Source organism: Taudactylus pleione, unplaced genomic scaffold (assembly GCF_031769625.1).
Source record: "Taudactylus pleione unplaced genomic scaffold, aTauple2 ptg000612l, whole genome shotgun sequence".
Lineage (NCBI taxonomy): Eukaryota > Metazoa > Chordata > Amphibia > Anura > Myobatrachidae > Taudactylus > Taudactylus pleione.
Genome location: NW_028285014.1, coordinates 1,300,091 through 1,314,242, shown reverse-complemented (window position 1 = coordinate 1,314,242; position 14,152 = coordinate 1,300,091). Strand labels below are relative to the sequence as shown.

Below are 14,152 nucleotides of genomic sequence, written 5' to 3'. Positions count from 1 at the left end.
CTACATGAACTGATCGTTAGAATTTTAAAACTAATCATAGTGTCTTTATCATTTAAGAATAATTTAATTAATTTAAGTCTAATGTAATTTGATCTTGATTGGAACGTAGATGTGGAAATCGATCAATTCTTAGGTCTTTAACAGTTTCTATGCCCTTTAATTCATTCAATCATTGTGCTTCATATTGCTTAGAAATAAATGGGATCAAGATATAAATGTCTGGGAGAGGAAAGATTGAAAGACTGTGGATGTCTGGAGCATACTTCTCAATGTCAGTCATTTTGAGTGTAAAACATAACCAAAGAGCATGAATATATTGTCAGAAGTGGGATTTGAACCCACGCCTCTTTACAGAGACCAGAATTCCCATTAACTGGAAGAGTAGAATCTTGAGTCTGGTGTCTTAGACCGCTCGGCCATCCTGACAAGCACATCAGTATATCCAAACCTGCTTCCTGTAAGGGTTTATCATTTTACTATTTATATTTTTGATTGTGATTTTGACAAATAATTTTGACTTTTTGAAAAAGGGTTCATTAAATCAAGATCTTCGATTAATGCATTTCCTCTAAAAGCTGTTTCTTAAATAACATTATTTAGGAAAAATGGCTCAAGCTAAAGTGTTATCCTTCAAAATTACTGTTGCCACCCTTTACTAAGGTCTTCATCCTAGCAGAACAGATTAGTTTGTCTTAGAAGTAAATTGTATATCACATTATATGTAAAGTCTAAGAGCCTTAAAATACTTTCGATGCCAATTATTCTTGTGTTTTATGTTTAGATTACTGAATACTAAAAGAATGTTGTGCAAACAATACTTATTCTTCAAAGGAAGAGATGTACAAGAACATGAGGACATGCACTGAAACTGGAGGGAGGTAGACTTAGAGGAATTTTGAAGAAAAATTACTTCACAGAAAGGGTAGTTGATAAATAGAAAAGCCTCCCATCCGATGTTGTTGAAGCTAAATGGTGAAACAATTTAAACACGCTTGGGATCGGCATAAGAATATCCTTAAGAGAAATGTAAGGAGCAAATAGGGTTGAAGTTGCCTAAAGGATACATGAAAAGGAGCAGACTACGTGGGCCAAGTGGTTCTTATCTGCCATCAAATTCTGTTTCTATGTAAAACATTATTTCAACAGTCAATTTCTACATGAACTGAACTTTAGAATTTTAAAACTAATCATAGTGTCTTTATCATTTAAGAATAATTTAATTAATTTAAGTCTAATGTAATTTGATCTTGATTGGAATGTAGATGGGAAAATCGATCAATTCTTAGGTCTTTAACAGTTTCTATGCCCTTTAATTCATTCAATCATTGTGCTTCATATTGCTTAGAAATAAATGGGATCAAGATATCAATGTCTGGGAGAGGAAAGATTGAAAGACTGTGGATGTCCTGAGCATACTTCTCAATGTCGGTCATTTTGAGTGTAAAACATAACCAAAGAGCATGAATATATTGTCAGTAGTGGGATTTGAACCTACGCCTCTTTACAGAGACCAGAATTACCATTAACTGGAAGAGTAGAATCTTGAGTCTGGTGTCTTAGACCGCTTGGCCATCCTGACAAGCACATCATTATGTCCAAACTTGCTTCCTGTTAGGGTTTATCATTTTACTATTTATATTTTTGATTGTGATTTTGACAAATAATTTGGCCTTGTTGAAAAAGGGGTCATTAAATCAAGATCTTAGATTAATGCATTTCCTCTAAAAGCTGTTTCTTAAATAACATTATTTAGGAAAAATGGCTCAAGCTAAAGTGTTATCCTTCAAAATTACTGTTGCCACCCTTACTAAGGTCTTCATCCTAGCAGAACAGATTAGTTTGTCTTAGAAGTAAATTGTATATCACGTTATATGTTAAGTCTAAGAGCCTTAAAATACTTTCGATGCCAATTATTATTGTGTTTTATGTTTAGATTACTGAATACTAAAAGAATGTTGTGCAAACAATATTTATTCTTCAAAGGAAGAGATGTACAAGAACACGAGGACATGCACTGAAAATGGAGGGAGGTAGACTTAGAGGAAATTTGAAGAAAAATTACTTCACAGAAAGGGTAGTTGATAAATAGAAAAGCCTCCCATCCGATGTTGTTGAAGCTAAATGGTGAAACAATTTAAACATGCTTGGGATAGTCATAAGAATATCCTTACGAGAAATGTAAGGAGCAAATAGGGTTGAAGTTGCCTAAAGGATACATGAAAAGGAGCAGACTACGTGGGCCAAGTGGTTCTTATCTGCCATAAAATTCTGTTTCTATGTAAAACATTATTTCAACAGTCAATTTCTACATGAACTGATCGTTAGAATTTTAAAACTAATCATAGTGTCTTTATCATTTAAGAATAATTTAATTAATTTAAGTCTAATGTAATTTGATCTTGATTGGAACGTAGATGTGGAAATCGATCAATTCTTAGGTCTTTAACAGTTTCTATGCCCTTTAATTCATTCAATCATTGTGCTTCATATTGCTTAGAAATAAATGGGATCAAGATATAAATTTCTGGGAGAGGAAAGATTGAAAGACTGTGGATGTCTGGAGCATACTTCTCAATGTCAGTCATTTTGAGTGTAAAACATAACCAAAGAGCATGAATATATTGTCAGAAGTGGGATTTGAACCCACGCCTCTTTACAGAGACCAGAATTCCCATTAACTGGAAGAGTAGAATCTTGAGTCTGGTGTCTTAGACCGCTCGGCCATCCTGACAAGCACGTCAGTATATCCAAACCTGCTTCCTGTAAGGGTTTATCATTTTACTATTTATATTTTTGATTGTGATTTTGACAAATAATTTTGACTTTTTGAAAAAGGGTTCATTAAATCAAGATCTTCGATTAATGCATTTCCTCTAAAAGCTGTTTCTTAAATAACATTATTTAGGAAAAATGGCTCAAGCTAAAGTGTTATCCTTCAAAATTACTGTTGCCACCCTTTACTAAGGTCTTCATCCTAGCAGAACAGATTAGTTTGTCTTAGAAGTAAATTGTATATCACATTATATGTAAAGTCTAAGAGCCTTAAAATACTTTCGATGCCAATTATTCTTGTGTTTTATGTTTAGATTACTGAATACTAAAAGAATGTTGTGCAAACAATACTTATTCTTCAAAGGAAGAGATGTACAAGAACATGAGGACATGCACTGAAACTGGAGGGAGGTAGACTTAGAGGAATTTTGAAGAAAAATTACTTCACAGAAAGGGTAGTTGATAAATAGAAAAGCCTCCCATCCGATGTTGTTGAAGCTAAATGGTGAAACAATTTAAACACGCTTGGGATCGGCATAAGAATATCCTTAAGAGAAATGTAAGGAGCAAATAGGGTTGAAGTTGCCTAAAGGATACATGAAAAGGAGCAGACTACGTGGGCCAAGTGGTTCTTATCTGCCATCAAATTCTGTTTCTATGTAAAACATTATTTCAACAGTCAATTTCTACATGAACTGAACTTTAGAATTTTAAAACTAATCATAGTGTCTTTATCATTTAAGAATAATTTAATTAATTTAAGTCTAATGTAATTTGATCTTGATTGGAATGTAGATGGGAAAATCGATCAATTCTTAGGTCTTTAACAGTTTCTATGCCCTTTAATTCATTCAATCATTGTGCTTCATATTGCTTAGAAATAAATGGGATCAAGATATCAATGTCTGGGAGAGGAAAGATTGAAAGACTGTGGATGTCCTGAGCATACTTCTCAATGTCGGTCATTTTGAGTGTAAAACATAACCAAAGAGCATGAATATATTGTCAGTAGTGGGATTTGAACCTACGCCTCTTTACAGAGACCAGAATTACCATTAACTGGAAGAGTAGAATCTTGAGTCTGGTGTCTTAGACCGCTTGGCCATCCTGACAAGCACATCAGTATGTCCAAACCTGCTTCCTGTTAGGGTTTATCATTTTACTATTTATATTTTTGATTGTGATTTTGACAAATAATTTGGCCTTGTTGAAAAAGGGGTCATTAAATCAAGATCTTAGATTAATGCATTTCCTCTAAAAGCTGTTTCTTAAATAACATTATTTAGGAAAAATGGCTCAAGCTAAAGTGTTATCCTTCAAAATTACTGTTGCCACCCTTTACTAAGGTCTTCATCCTAGCAGAACAGATTAGTTTGTCTTAGAAGTAAATTGTATATCACGTTATATGTAAAGTCTAAGAGCCTTAAAATACTTTTGATGCCAATTATTCTTGTGTTTTATGTTTAGATTACTGAATACTAAAAGAATGTTGTGCAAACAATACTTATTCTTCAAAGGAAGAGATGTACAAGAACACGAGGACATGCACTGAAACTGGAGGGAGGTAGACTTAGAGGAAATTTGAAGAAAAATTACTTCACAGAAAGGGTAGTTGATAAATAGAAAAGCCTCCCATCCGATGTTGTTGAAGCTAAATGGTGAAACAATTTAAACACGCTTGGGATAGGCATAAGAATATCCTTAAGAGAAATGTAAGGAGCAAATAGGGTTGAAGTTGCCTAAAGGATACATGAAAAGGAGCAGACTACGTGGGCCAAGTGGTTCTTATCTGCCATCAAATTCTGTTTCTATGTAAAACATTATTTCAACAGTCAATTTCTACATGAACTGAACGTTAGAATTTTAAAACTAATCATAGTGTCTTTATCATTTAAGAATAATTTAATTAATTTAAGTCTAATGTAATTTGATCTTGATTGGAACGTAGATGGGAAAATCGATCAATTCTTAGGTCTTTAACAGTTTCTATGCCCTTTAATTCATTCAATCATTGTGCTTCATATTGCTTAGAAATAAATGGGATCAAGATATAAATGTCTGGGAGAGGAAAGATTGAAAGACTGTGGATGTCCTGAGCATACTTCTCAATGTCGGTCATTTTGAGTGTAAAACATAACCAAAGAGCATGAATATATTGTCAGTAGTGGGATTTGAACCTACACCTCTTTACAGAGACCAGAATTACCATTAACTGGAAGAGTAGAATCTTGAGTCTGGTGTCTTAGACCGCTTGGCCATCCTGACAAGCACATCATTATGTCCAAACCTGCTTCCTGTTAGGGTTTATCATTTTACTATTTATATTTTTGATTGTGATTTTGACAAATAATTTGGCCTTGTTGAAAAAGGGGTCATTAAATCAAGATCTTAGATTAATGCATTTCCTCTAAAAGCTGTTTCTTAAATAACATTATTTAGGAAAAATGGCTCAAGCTAAAGTGTTATCCTTCAAAATTACTGTTGCCACCCTTTACTAAGGTCTTCATCCTAGCAGAACAGATTAGTTTGTCTTAGAAGTAAATTGTATATCACGTTATATGTTAAGTCTAAGAGCCTTAAAATACTTTCGATGCCAATTATTATTGTGTTTTATGTTTAGATTACTGAATACTAAAAGAATGTTGTGCAAACAATATTTATTCTTCAAAGGAAGAGATGTACAAGAACACGAGGACATGCACTGAAAATGGAGGGAGGTAGACTTAGAGGAAATTTGAAGAAAAATTACTTCACAGAAAGGGTAATTGATAAATAGAAAAGCCTCCCATCCGATGTTGTTGAAGCTAAATGGTGAAACAATTTAAACATGCTTGGGATAGGCATAAGAATATCCTTACGAGAAATGTAAGGAGCAAATAGGGTTGAAGTTGCCTAAAGGATACATGAAAAGGAGCAGACTACGTGGGCCAAGTGGTTCTTATCTGCCATCAAATTCTGTTTCTATGTAAAACATTATTTCAACAGTCAATTTCTACATGAACTGATCGTTAGAATTTTATAACTAATCATAGTGTCTTTATCATTTAAGAATAATTTAATTAATTTAAGTCTAATGTAATTTGATCTTGATTGGAACGTAGATGGGAAAATCGATCAATTCTTAGGTCTTTAACAGTTTCTATGCCCTTTAATTCATTCAATCATTGTGCTTCATATTGCTTAGAAATAAATGGGATCAAGATATAAATGTCTGGGAGAGGAAAGATTGAAAGACTGTGGATGTCTTGAGCATACTTCTCAATGTCAGTCATTTTGAGTGTAAAACATAACCAAAGAGCATGAATATATTGTCAGAAGTGGGATTTGAACCCACGCCTCTTTACAGAGACCAGAATTCCCATTAACTGGAAGAGTAGAATCTTGAGTCTGGTGTCTTAGACCGCTCGGCCATCCTGACAAGCACATCAGTATATCCAAACCTGCTTCCTGTAAGGGTTTATCATTGTACTATTTATATTTTTGATTGTGATTTTGACAAATAATTTTGACTTTTTGGAAAAGGGTTCATTAAATCAAGATCTTCGATTAATGCATTTCCTCTAAAAGCTGTTTCTTAAATAACATTATTTAGGAAAAATGGCTCAAGCTAAAGTGTTATCCTTCAAAATTACTGTTGCCACCCTTTACTAAGGTCTTCATCCTAGCAGAACAGATTAGTTTGTCTTAGAAGTAAATTGTATATCACATTATATGTAAAGTCTAAGAGCCTTAAAATACTTTCGATGCCAATTATTCTTGTGTTTTATGTTTAGATTACTGAATACTAAAAGAATGTTGTGCAAACAATACTTATTCTTCAAAGGAAGAGATGTACAAGAACATGAGGACATGCACTGAAACTGGAGGGAGGTAGACTTAGAGGAAATTTGAAGAAAAATTACTTCACAGAAAGGGTAGTTGATAAATAGAAAAGCCTCCCATCCGATGTTGTTGAAGCTAAATGGTGAAACAATTTAAACACTCTTGGAATAGGCATAAGAATATCCTGAAGAGAAATGTAAGGAGCAAATAGGGTTGAAGTTGCCTAAAGGATACATGAAAAGGAGCAGACTACGTGGGCCAAGTGGTTCTTATCTGCCATCAAATTCTGTTTCTATGTAAAACATTATTTCAACAGTCAATTTCTACATGAACTGAACTTTAGAATTTTAAAACTAATCATAGTGTCTTTATCATTTAAGAATAATTTAATTAATTTAAGTCTAATGTAATTTGATCTTGATTGGAATGTAGATGGGAAAATCGATCAATTCTTAGGTCTTTAACAGTTTCTATGCCCTTTAATTCATTCAATCATTGTGCTTCATATTGCTTAGAAATAAATGGGATCAAGATATCAATGTCTGGGAGAGGAAAGATTGAAAGACTGTGGATGTCCTGAGCATACTTCTCAATGTCGGTCATTTTGAGTGTAAAACATAACCAAAGAGCATGAATATATTGTCAGTAGTGGGATTTGAACCTACGCCTCTTTACAGAGACCAGAATTACCATTAACTGGAAGAGTAGAATCTTGAGTCTGGTGTCTTAGACCGCTTGGCCATCCTGACAAGCACATCAGTATGTCCAAACCTGCTTCCTGTTAGGGTTTATCATTTTACTATTTATATTTTTGATTGTGATTTTGACAAATAATTTGGCCTTGTTGAAAAAGGGGTCATTAAATCAAGATCTTAGATTAATGCATTTCCTCTAAAAGCTGTTTCTTAAATAACATTATTTAGGAAAAATGGCTCAAGCTAAAGTGTTATCCTTCAAAATTACTGTTGCCACCCTTTACTAAGGTCTTCATCCTAGCAGAACAGATTAGTTTGTCTTAGAAGTAAATTGTATATCACGTTATATGTAAAGTCTAAGAGCCTTAAAATACTTTTGATGCCAATTATTCTTGTGTTTTATGTTTAGATTACTGAATACTAAAAGAATGTTGTGCAAACAATACTTATTCTTCAAAGGAAGAGATGTACAAGAACACGGGGACATGCACTGAAACTGGAGGGAGGTAGACTTAGAGGAAATTTGAAGAAAAATTACTTCACAGAAAGGGTAGTTGATAAATAGAAAATCCTCCCATCCGATGTTGTTGAAGCTAAATGTTGAAACAATTTAAACACGCTTGGGATAGGCATAAGAATATCCTTAAGAGAAATGTAAGGAGCAAATAGGGTTGAAGTTGCCTAAAGGATACATGAAAAGGAGCAGACTACGTGGGCCAAGTGGTTCTTATCTGCCATCAAATTCTGTTTCTATGTAAAACATTATTTCAACAGTCAATTTCTACATGAACTGAACGTTAGAATTTTAAAACTAATCATAGTGTCTTTATCATTTAAGAATAATTTAATTAATTTAAGTCTAATGTAATTTGATCTTGATTGGAACGTAGATGGGAAAATCGATCAATTCTTAGGTCTTTAACAGTTTCTATGCCCTTTAATTCATTCAATCATTGTGCTTCATATTGCTTAGAAATAAATGGGATCAAGATATAAATGTCTGGGAGAGGAAAGATTGAAAGACTGTGGATGTCTTGAGCATACTTCTCAATGTCAGTCATTTTGAGTGTAAAACATAACCAAAGAGCATGAATATATTGTCAGAAGTGGGATTTGAACCCACGCCTCTTTACAGAGACCAGAATTCCCATTAACTGGAAGAGTAGAATCTTGAGTCTGGTGTCTTAGACCGCTCGGCCATCCTGACAAGCACATCAGTATATCCAAACCTGCTTCCTGTAAGGGTTTATCATTGTACTATTTATATTTTTGATTGTGATTTTGACAAATAATTTTGACTTTTTGGAAAAGGGTTCATTAAATCAAGATCTTCGATTAATGCATTTCCTCTAAAAGCTGTTTCTTAAATAACATTATTTAGGAAAAATGGCTCAAGCTAAAGTGTTATCCTTCAAAATTACTGTTGCCACCCTTTACTAAGGTCTTCATCCTAGCAGAACAGATTAGTTTGTCTTAGAAGTAAATTGTATATCACATTATATGTAAAGTCTAAGAGCCTTAAAATACTTTCGATGCCAATTATTCTTGTGTTTTATGTTTAGATTACTGAATACTAAAAGAATGTTGTGCAAACAATACTTATTCTTCAAAGGAAGAGATGTACAAGAACATGAGGACATGCACTGAAACTGGAGGGAGGTAGACTTAGAGGAAATTTGAAGAAAAATTACTTCACAGAAAGGGTAGTTGATAAATAGTAAAGCCTCCCATCCGATGTTGTTGAAGCTAAATGGTGAAACAATTTAAACACTCTTGGAATAGGCATAAGAATATCCTGAAGAGAAATGTAAGGAGCAAATAGGGTTGAAGTTGCCTAAAGGATACATGAAAAGGAGCAGACTACGTGGGCCAAGTGGTTCTTATCTGCCATCAAATTCTGTTTCTATGTAAAACATTATTTCAACAGTCAATTTCTACATGAACTGAACGTTAGAATTTTAAAACTAATCATAGTGTCTTTATCATTTAAGAATAATTTAATTAATTTAAGTCTAATGTAATTTGATCTTGATTGGAATGTAGATGGGAAAATCGATCAATTCTTAGGTCTTTAACAGTTTCTATGCACTTTAATTCATTCAATCATTGTGCTTCATATTGCTTAGAAATAAATGGGATCAAGATATCAATGTCTGGGAGAGGAAAGATTGAAAGACTGTGGATGTCCTGAGCATACTTCTCAATGTCGGTCATTTTGAGTGTAAAACATAACCAAAGAGCATGAATATATTGTCAGTAGTGGGATTTGAACCTACGCCTCTTTACAGAGACCAGAATTCCCATTAACTGGAAGAGTAGAATCTTGAGTCTGGTGTCTTAGACCGCTCGGCCATCCTGACAAGCACATCAGTATATCCAAACCTGCTTCCTGTAAGGGTTTATCATTTTACTATTTATATTTTTGATTGTGATTTTGACAAATAATTTGGCCTTGTTGAAAAAGGGGTCATTAAATCAAGATCTTAGATTAATGCATTTCCTCTAAAAGCTGTTTCTTAAATAACATTATTTAGGAAAAATGGCTCAAGCTAAAGTGTTATCCTTCAAAATTACTGTTGCCACCCTTTACTAAGGTCTTCATCCTAGCAGAACAGATTAGTTTGTCTTAGAAGTAAATTGTATATCACGTTATATGTAAAGTCTAAGAGCCTTAAAATACTTTTGATGCCAATTATTCTTGTGTTTTATGTTTAGATTACTGAATACTAAAAGAATGTTGTGCAAACAATACTTATTCTTCAAAGGAAGAGATGTACAAGAACACGAGGACATGCACTGAAACTGGAGGGAGGTAGACTTAGAGGAAATTTGAAGAAAAATTACTTCACAGAAAGGGTAGTTGATAAATAGAAAAGCCTCCCATCCGATGTTGTTGAAGCTAAATGGTGAAACAATTTAAACACGCTTGGGATAGGCATAAGAATATCCTTAAGAGAAATGTAAGGAGCAAATAGGGTTGAAGTTGCCTAAAGGATACATGAAAAGGAGCAGACTACGTGGGCCAAGTGGTTCTTATCTGCCATCAAATTCTGTTTCTATGTAAAACATTATTTCAACAGTCAATTTCTACATGAACTGAACGTTAGAATTTTAAAACTAATCATAGTGTCTTTATCATTTAAGAATAATTTAATTAATTTAAGTCTAATGTAATTTGATCTTGATTGGAACGTAGATGGGAAAATCGATCAATTCTTAGGTCTTTAACAGTTTCTATGCCCTTTAATTCATTCAATCATTGTGCTTCATATTGCTTAGAAATAAATGGGATCAAGATATAAATGTCTGGGAGAGGAAAGATTGAAAGACTGTGGATGTCCTGAGCATACTTCTCAATGTCGGTCATTTTGAGTGTAAAACATAACCAAAGAGCATGAATATATTGTCAGTAGTGGGATTTGAACCTACACCTCTTTACAGAGACCAGAATTACCATTAACTGGAAGAGTAGAATCTTGAGTCTGGTGTCTTAGACCGCTTGGCCATCCTGACAAGCACATCATTATGTCCAAACCTGCTTCCTGTTAGGGTTTATCATTTTACTATTTATATTTTTGATTGTGATTTTGACAAATAATTTGGCCTTGTTGAAAAAGGGGTCATTAAATCAAGATCTTAGATTAATGCATTTCCTCTAAAAGCTGTTTCTTAAATAACATTATTTAGGAAAAATGGCTCAAGCTAAAGTGTTATCCTTCAAAATTACTGTTGCCACCCTTTACTAAGGTCTTCATCCTAGCAGAACAGATTAGTTTGTCTTAGAAGTAAATTGTATATCACGTTATATGTTAAGTCTAAGAGCCTTAAAATACTTTCGATGCCAATTATTATTGTGTTTTATGTTTAGATTACTGAATACTAAAAGAATGTTGTGCAAACAATATTTATTCTTCAAAGGAAGAGATGTACAAGAACACGAGGACATGCACTGAAAATGGAGGGAGGTAGACTTAGAGGAAATTTGAAGAAAAATTACTTCACAGAAAGGGTAATTGATAAATAGAAAAGCCTCCCATCCGATGTTGTTGAAGCTAAATGGTGAAACAATTTAAACATGCTTGGGATAGGCATAAGAATATCCTTACGAGAAATGTAAGGAGCAAATAGGGTTGAAGTTGCCTAAAGGATACATGAAAAGGAGCAGACTACGTGGGCCAAGTGGTTCTTATCTGCCATCAAATTCTGTTTCTATGTAAAACATTATTTCAACAGTCAATTTCTACATGAACTGATCGTTAGAATTTTATAACTAATCATAGTGTCTTTATCATTTAAGAATAATTTAATTAATTTAAGTCTAATGTAATTTGATCTTGATTGGAACGTAGATGGGAAAATCGATCAATTCTTAGGTCTTTAACAGTTTCTATGCCCTTTAATTCATTCAATCATTGTGCTTCATATTGCTTAGAAATAAATGGGATCAAGATATAAATGTCTGGGAGAGGAAAGATTGAAAGACTGTGGATGTCTTGAGCATACTTCTCAATGTCAGTCATTTTGAGTGTAAAACATAACCAAAGAGCATGAATATATTGTCAGAAGTGGGATTTGAACCCACGCCTCTTTACAGAGACCAGAATTCCCATTAACTGGAAGAGTAGAATCTTGAGTCTGGTGTCTTAGACCGCTCGGCCATCCTGACAAGCACATCAGTATATCCAAACCTGCTTCCTGTAAGGGTTTATCATTGTACTATTTATATTTTTGATTGTGATTTTGACAAATAATTTTGACTTTTTGGAAAAGGGTTCATTAAATCAAGATCTTCGATTAATGCATTTCCTCTAAAAGCTGTTTCTTAAATAACATTATTTAGGAAAAATGGCTCAAGCTAAAGTGTTATCCTTCAAAATTACTGTTGCCACCCTTTACTAAGGTCTTCATCCTAGCAGAACAGATTAGTTTGTCTTAGAAGTAAATTGTATATCACATTATATGTAAAGTCTAAGAGCCTTAAAATACTTTCGATGCCAATTATTCTTGTGTTTTATGTTTAGATTACTGAATACTAAAAGAATGTTGTGCAAACAATACTTATTCTTCAAAGGAAGAGATGTACAAGAACATGAGGACATGCACTGAAACTGGAGGGAGGTAGACTTAGAGGAAATTTGAAGAAAAATTACTTCACAGAAAGGGTAGTTGATAAATAGAAAAGCCTCCCATCCGATGTTGTTGAAGCTAAATGGTGAAACAATTTAAACACTCTTGGAATAGGCATAAGAATATCCTGAAGAGAAATGTAAGGAGCAAATAGGGTTGAAGTTGCCTAAAGGATACATGAAAAGGAGCAGACTACGTGGGCCAAGTGGTTCTTATCTGCCATCAAATTCTGTTTCTATGTAAAACATTATTTCAACAGTCAATTTCTACATGAACTGAACTTTAGAATTTTAAAACTAATCATAGTGTCTTTATCATTTAAGAATAATTTAATTAATTTAAGTCTAATGTAATTTGATCTTGATTGGAATGTAGATGGGAAAATCGATCAATTCTTAGGTCTTTAACAGTTTCTATGCCCTTTAATTCATTCAATCATTGTGCTTCATATTGCTTAGAAATAAATGGGATCAAGATATCAATGTCTGGGAGAGGAAAGATTGAAAGACTGTGGATGTCCTGAGCATACTTCTCAATGTCGGTCATTTTGAGTGTAAAACATAACCAAAGAGCATGAATATATTGTCAGTAGTGGGATTTGAACCTACGCCTCTTTACAGAGACCAGAATTACCATTAACTGGAAGAGTAGAATCTTGAGTCTGGTGTCTTAGACCGCTTGGCCATCCTGACAAGCACATCAGTATGTCCAAACCTGCTTCCTGTTAGGGTTTATCATTTTACTATTTATATTTTTGATTGTGATTTTGACAAATAATTTGGCCTTGTTGAAAAAGGGGTCATTAAATCAAGATCTTAGATTAATGCATTTCCTCTAAAAGCTGTTTCTTAAATAACATTATTTAGGAAAAATGGCTCAAGCTAAAGTGTTATCCTTCAAAATTACTGTTGCCACCCTTTACTAAGGTCTTCATCCTAGCAGAACAGATTAGTTTGTCTTAGAAGTAAATTGTATATCACGTTATATGTAAAGTCTAAGAGCCTTAAAATACTTTTGATGCCAATTATTCTTGTGTTTTATGTTTAGATTACTGAATACTAAAAGAATGTTGTGCAAACAATACTTATTCTTCAAAGGAAGAGATGTACAAGAACACGGGGACATGCACTGAAACTGGAGGGAGGTAGACTTAGAGGAAATTTGAAGAAAAATTACTTCACAGAAAGGGTAGTTGATAAATAGAAAATCCTCCCATCCGATGTTGTTGAAGCTAAATGTTGAAACAATTTAAACACGCTTGGGATAGGCATAAGAATATCCTTAAGAGAAATGTAAGGAGCAAATAGGGTTGAAGTTGCCTAAAGGATACATGAAAAGGAGCAGACTACGTGGGCCAAGTGGTTCTTATCTGCCATCAAATTCTGTTTCTATGTAAAACATTATTTCAACAGTCAATTTCTACATGAACTGAACGTTAGAATTTTAAAACTAATCATAGTGTCTTTATCATTTAAGAATAATTTAATTAATTTAAGTCTAATGTAATTTGATCTTGATTGGAACGTAGATGGGAAAATCGATCAATTCTTAGGTCTTTAACAGTTTCTATGCCCTTTAATTCATTCAATCATTGTGCTTCATATTGCTTAGAAATAAATGGGATCAAGATATAAATGTCTGGGAGAGGAAAGATTGAAAGACTGTGGATGTCTTGAGCATACTTCTCAATGTCAGTCATTTTGAGTGTAAAACATAACCAAAGAGCATGAATATAT

General features: G+C 33.6%; 5 non-coding genes across 5 annotated transcripts; all 5 read right to left on the bottom strand.

Annotated features, from left to right (window-relative positions):
- Positions 1-317: 317 nt before the first annotated feature.
- Positions 318-426, bottom strand: TRNAL-CAA (transfer RNA leucine (anticodon CAA)). The gene is made up of 2 exons: positions 389-426; positions 318-363 (listed from the first exon to the last, which is right to left on the bottom strand). It is a non-coding gene; the product is annotated as a tRNA-Leu (tRNA).
- Positions 427-2,622: 2,196 nt separating this feature from the next.
- Positions 2,623-2,731, bottom strand: TRNAL-CAA (transfer RNA leucine (anticodon CAA)). Its single transcript has 2 exons — positions 2,694-2,731; positions 2,623-2,668 (listed from the first exon to the last, which is right to left on the bottom strand). It is a non-coding gene; the product is annotated as a tRNA-Leu (tRNA).
- Positions 2,732-6,081: 3,350 nt separating this feature from the next.
- On the bottom strand, positions 6,082-6,190 carry TRNAL-CAA (transfer RNA leucine (anticodon CAA)). The gene is made up of 2 exons: positions 6,153-6,190; positions 6,082-6,127 (listed from the first exon to the last, which is right to left on the bottom strand). It is a non-coding gene; the product is annotated as a tRNA-Leu (tRNA).
- A 2,197-nt stretch (positions 6,191-8,387) lies between these two features.
- Positions 8,388-8,496, bottom strand: TRNAL-CAA (transfer RNA leucine (anticodon CAA)). The gene is made up of 2 exons: positions 8,459-8,496; positions 8,388-8,433 (listed from the first exon to the last, which is right to left on the bottom strand). It is a non-coding gene; the product is annotated as a tRNA-Leu (tRNA).
- A 3,350-nt stretch (positions 8,497-11,846) lies between these two features.
- Positions 11,847-11,955, bottom strand: TRNAL-CAA (transfer RNA leucine (anticodon CAA)). The gene is made up of 2 exons: positions 11,918-11,955; positions 11,847-11,892 (listed from the first exon to the last, which is right to left on the bottom strand). It is a non-coding gene; the product is annotated as a tRNA-Leu (tRNA).
- Positions 11,956-14,152: the final 2,197 nt, after the last annotated feature.